The sequence below is a fragment of the Gigantopelta aegis genome, unplaced genomic scaffold (genome assembly GCF_016097555.1).
Source record: "Gigantopelta aegis isolate Gae_Host unplaced genomic scaffold, Gae_host_genome ctg1424_pilon_pilon:::debris, whole genome shotgun sequence".
Lineage (NCBI taxonomy): Eukaryota > Metazoa > Mollusca > Gastropoda > Neomphalida > Peltospiridae > Gigantopelta > Gigantopelta aegis.
In genome coordinates, this window is record NW_024532766.1 from 139,294 (window position 1) to 145,926 (window position 6,633).

The following is a 6,633-nucleotide window of genomic DNA, read 5'->3' on the forward strand; positions in this document are numbered from 1 at the left end:
ATATATACATATATAAATAACATGTACATCAGGGCACGAAATAAGTTATACAAATTGTATAGCAAACCACAAATTTTGTATAGCATTTTTCAAGAAGTATGTTTTTTGTCTGACAGTGATTTGATGGTTTACAAATGCACCAATTTGCAATTTTCTACCTTTATCTAGTATACAGGCCTTGACCCACCAGGCTACCAGGTAAAATATCTAGTATCCCTCATATATTATATGCATAATTGTTTAAACATCAAACATAACTTTAGTGCAAGTCAATATGCACTACAGCTGCAACAAATACAAGTAACAAGCACGATACATGTATGTATGGCGAATATGGTTCCAGAATAAAATATGTATTGCATGTTTATGCTTTAAACAAACAAATTAATAATGCTAGTATTTTTTAAAGTTTCTAACGAGGAATTGAGTTGATTACGTGTAGCTTGGTGGTGGTTTATGATGTGGTACAAGAAGATACATTTTTTGTTGTTATTAATATAAATTATATTAATATGAATCATATTTGAGAAACAACTAGGAATAAATGTTAATTAATAACCTCTTTACTTCGTAAATATTTATTATCCTCCCCCTCCACCAAAAAAAAAGAATCAATAATAAAGGAGAAAATATTTATATGTAATATTAAATTTGTCCACTATATATTAACGAGCTCAATTTTACGACCAGTAAGTGTGCCATGTCCATGAGTGTCATCTCTAGCTAGGCATCCCCCCCCCCCCCCACCGAACCCTCCAACATTCAAGTAATATATATAAGTGAAAAGTATAAGTCATTTCGGTAAGGGATAGTAGGAAAGAATACAATGGAGGCCATGGGCAAGTTAAACGCGCTCTGTCACAGATGGTTGACCTAATTATTGACCCAACAAGGTATTATATGACAATATATACATTTGATTTGTATCTAAAAGTACTTTATTGAACCATCTACATAACCACCATATCATACTTATTATTGATATTTTATAAAAATAATTGAATTATGGGTACGGTCCATAATTCTGAGAAAAATAACAGCTATTTGGAGAGCAGAGGTGTGACGTATTATTTTGAGTCACGTGACGGGCATTCCCCGAATAACTGCAGTGCCAAAACGATTGACCAAGCTTGTGTAACGAGAACGCTTGACCGTCCTCTGCGACGTGGGGTAAATAGAAGAAAAAAATCCCAATGAAAATAAGTTATTACAAAATAATAAAAACATGTACCGAATGATAATAAATTATACATTAATTTATTTTAGTAACAGAAGCATGTTAAACGTCGACAATCCCGACTATAGTTAGGCCTTTGCATCTATAGGTAAATTTATCGTTAGTCGTACGCGGAAAACACTAAACATCTGGATCACAAACACCTTCATTTTCCACCTTGTCAGACTAACGAGGGCTGACTGTATTCACCGCAAAAATGTATATAGGCGGTAAATAAGTACATGTATTGTATTGATCCATATTACCGAACCATCTGGAACAGGAGGAATACGTACTAAGTATTGTACGAACAGTGCATTTTCTGAACAGGGGCAGGGGTGGGGGAGTATATGAATTTAGCGGACCCTTTTGTGTACGTTTTCCATAGATATATGAATAGCGTCATATTGTCCCTACAGTACTAACAAAAAATTAATAATAATAAATAAATAAATAAATAAATAAATAAATAAATAAAATAACAATTACAAATTATCAGCGGCTGAGGTAAGCGACTGAAAGAGAAACTAACTACGAACAGTACACAAACTAACAACAGGGCTTGAACTTAATAATTTTACACTGATTGCAATTTTGAGGCTGCTTATGTAAATATTGTACAAAAGTTAATTTTACCGGAAATAAATATGACTACCGGTAAAAGGTTATTTTGCTGTATTTAGTCACATTTCAAATGCTCAAAATTGCAAGGGGCAATAAAACTCAAAATACGTTGGGTTTTTTTATAGGCTACTAGTAAAGCTGAGACCCCTCTAAATTTATGTAACATTTCTGTAACAACTCACCTACCCACCCCACCCCACCCCACCCACCCCACCGCGACGTGATTTTACCAACATTATAATACATGTAATAATAATAATAATAATAATAATAATAATAATAATAATACACAATTATTATTCCTATTACTACTACTACTACTACTACTACTACTACTACTACTACTACAATTATTATTATTATTGTTATTGTTATTATTATTATTAGCCTACTACTACCTTTTTGAGGTGGAGGGGCGGTGTTTTATCTGGAGGAGTTTTGGCTATAAAAATGCAAGATTAACGTGCGTGCACACATGCACAAATGGCAGGCTGAACTTGTCCCTGCACGTAGAACTGGATTCAACTGGGTTAAGTAATAACTAGCCAACCTTTGGACGACAGTTTAAAACATGCAACAGTACACTGGGTTTTTTTACGCTATACATTAAAACCGAAATACCACTTTGCGAACCAGTCAAAATAGTTTGCACACGCGCCTAATAATAATAATAATAATAATAATAATAATAATAATAAATGGTGAGTTCATGTTCTGACTGTTTATTATTTTATTTCAGCATATTTTCATCATGAAATAATATATTTTTTATTATTTGCCATGTATATAGCCGGCCCTCATTTGCCAAGTCTCTATACACGGCGATCGTTTATATAAAATCCAAAAATACATTATACAGTTGTCGTATATCTAGCCTCATCATATTTTTTTTGGTCTCATCACAAGAAGAGTTTCAAATGTTAAAAATGAAGTGTATCATGGAATTCCCTCGATCGTAGTTTAATTAAAATGTTTTGGATCATACAATAACTAGGTTTGGTATTCCAAAGGAATGTAAGTTTCATTTATGATGCATATTTAGAGAAACAAGGCCCACTAAATCCGTGATTGAGCTCCTTTAAGCCGAATGACCACTTTGGAATTGGTCAAATTAGATTGCAAATGTTTAGTGAAAAAACATTGTTCACGAGCATATTTCCCCCAAAACACAACACTTTCACTTTCTGGGCCGAGTTCAGCCAGACCGAGCAAAAACTGCCTGCTAGACTGGTTTATGCGCTTCATGGTAAACCAAATTGTGGAGTCTGGAACCAATCAAATACATGTAGTTCGCGAACATTAGTGAAATAGTCGTTTGCTGAACATGTGGCTGCTATCCTCAAACAAACAGGAAATCATGTGATCGGCCTTTTCTCGCATTTTGACCTAATTTTTGGGCATTGAATGGGGTTTTTCATACACAATCGAATTGTATTTTAAGTATTTCATAAGATAAACTACAGAGAAATATGTATTAGAATTTAGTTACCCATCCGGCATTCGAATAACAATTAAAATTCAATAATAATTATTTTCTGTGAATAAATCATTGGAAGTTGAACAGGTTTTTGTTGTACCACATTACCGATGAAAAACAATGAAACTATTTCATTTATTAATAAAAAAGAAAAGAAAAAAAAAAGGAAGTTTTTTAAAAACCCGCGGATAATGCCAAATACCCTTAATGAATATGATTTATCAATCAAATTAATTATTTTTATCGGCCAAAGCTTCCCGAGTCAGACATTTGGAACCCCTCAGTATGCCAAATATTTACAGGATATGGGTCCTCCGACCTGGCGTGCCTCTTTCATAATTTTTACAACTTGATTGCATTCTAAATTATAGACCCAGGTACTGACTTTAGTCCACATTTTCATAATATATATTTTTAATTACAATTAAAAATTGCATTGCAATTCTTTGCTACACAAAAATGCATTTGACTAGCAAACGACGATATTTGTGTCATTGATTAACCTCTGGCTGAAATACAAATATTTAAATAGTTTTATTTGTTGTTGTTTTAAAGATACAAAAAGAGAGAAATAATTTATAATAGACATAAAAAAAACTACTTTTTTTTCTAAATGAGACGTAGGCCTATTCCTACATACCTTTTATAAAAAATATTCCTTCTTTTTATTATTCCGTTTACTTTATCCGTTTATTCCGTCTTTGTCTAAATTTCATTTCTTTTTTAAAGAAAGTAGATAGTTACACATTTGCAATTTTTGGGACATCACTTAAGCTTTGTAGACTAAGAGTAATAAACTAATCAAGACAATTTTATCGACTTCGCCGATTTCCGTGACAAGTTTGTTTGTGTAGGCTACAGAGCCACTATTTAATTCAATTCCTTGTAATATGTTACCTTACAAAAGTGGACTGTTTCTAATTAATAATAAATTAAATAGGCAAAGGAGTTTTGATCGGATTGATACGTCTTTCAAGATGTCTATTAAACCAATGTTCTGATTTGTATAGCAAATTAAGATAAGTACCAGTCATATATTAAAATCTTGCATGCTACCATTCTCGTCACATTTATTTTTGTTGATATTATTAAACGGATCTTTCTATCAGCTACATAAGGTAAATAGTGGCAATCAATATACAAAATTATTTTACGTGCGCTGTTTGATAACATGCTTTTTTTTTTTTACACTCGCCAGATTACAATGTATGTGCGCTGTATGAGTGTGATTGCACTTGCACACCTTAAAAGACAAGGTCTTCATTTTCTTTTCACATATGTATTCTTGTAGAAATATTTGTAGCATATGCCTTTAAACAATGCAAAATTTATAAGCACATTTTGTTCAAGATTTATAGGGTGTATACCACCAAATCAAATACTACCGCCCTCACTCTTAAAGTAAATCTGAAAACAATGGGGGTTATATATATAAGCTGCTCATTTCAGAGATAACGGGTAGTGTCTATGACTACCCTAGATTTGCACAAAAATTGTTATGCTATTTTTAGTAGGACCCGTGCATGTTTCAAACACAATGGTAGTTATATTAATTGATACATTGGCACTAATTATATAGTTCAAATTAAATTACAGGAATGAATGAATGAATGAATGAATGTTTAACGACACCCCAGCACGAAAAATACATCGGCTATTGGGTGTCAAACTATGGTAATGCAAATAAATAAAGTGATGATCAACATCAATTTAAAAATTCAAGACTTAAACAAAAACAGTGTAAAGAACTGTGCAAAAACACAAATATCACAGAATTTTACGGATACTGAATTTTACTCAAAACTTCAATTTTGTGCTGTATTGGCCATTCTCAAAGAAAATGTTACACCCCTGCACCACGGTGAGGTTACAGCACACGCAGGGGTAAATTACAGGAATTTACTGTCCAGATGAACCAACATTTTATCACAACAAACACTGTCACATTCATCACCAATGGCAGGACTTGTGGTGTTAACTGCTCTATCAAAAGTTAGGTGCACCTCGAACTTTGACCCAGCCTGATGTTATTTGGTTTAGCAGTGTTGCCATTAAGAATAAAACTAGCAGGCGAAAAATTAAATTATAGGTGACTCAATGGTGAATAATTAGTGTTTAAGTAATTTTTAAGCTTGTCGAGTGACAAGGGTACTTATAATTAGGGTTCTCTCCAGAATATTTAAATACAATCACAAGTGAAAGTACAACTGGGATCCCGCTACAACCTGGCGGGATCTTCTATATCCCAGCGGGATCCCATGATATCCCACCATGGCCTAGATCCAGGTGTATCATGGCAGGATCCCGGTTATATTCCCAGACTTTTCCAGGCAGGATAAAATTATGTAAATACTGGACACATATCAGCAGCATATCAGAAGACAGGATTCGTGGGCAGTCTTGCATTAATACATGTACTTGATTCATCCTTCCCAACCAGGAAACACACATTTCTGGATATAATGATTACAAGTTGAAAAATCTCGCCTAGAAAAAAAATAATTGTATATTGCACAGAAAATGTAGAACTGTTTGTTGCTTCATAACCACATCATAGCATTCAGAAAGAAACATCCTGATATTGATTGCTATAATAGTATATGGGGTTCTTGGAGTCTGGAACTTCTACAAAACAATAATTACAAACTGTTAATAATTAACATACTGAAGCAGGGTGTGCATTTTACAGCCACCCGGTTGCCCCAGGTACGTGAAAACAATGTCGGGCAAGTCAAAACCGTATTGTGAGTCACACACCTTGCGATGGAAATTTCATACATGTTATATGTATTTTTTCAGAATGTCCAAAATGTAATGTCTGCAGAACAACCAAAAAGTTAATTTTGACAATTGAATTGACTGGTATAATATACAGCCAAAGCAATATGTGGGTTTTTTTGGAAATTTGTGGTCCAAGCATTCTATAAAAATAAAAAGTAGTCGTAACACTGAGACCTATTTTGTTTACCAACATGCAGCAGCTGCTACATTGGGATCTGAATTCAGTGGGAACTATATTAATTATTAAAATCAAACCAAACGAGCAAAGTGAAATAAAAGCCCTAGTATGTAGTTGTTGAAAATGGCTCCACTGTTGTTTTAGAGCATGGCATACATTGTGTTCAACAGTGCTGCGTTTGGCCCCCATTTTCATACTTAGCCCGGCCTTTTGGTCTGCTCCCCATTCCGTATTACCAATAACTTTTAAAATATTCAAAGCTTTTAAGCCCTTCTTTTTAACATATTTAAGATGGGGCACAAAAGATAGCTTCCTGTCAAATATAACCCCCAGAAATTTAGTCTCCTCCACAACTGG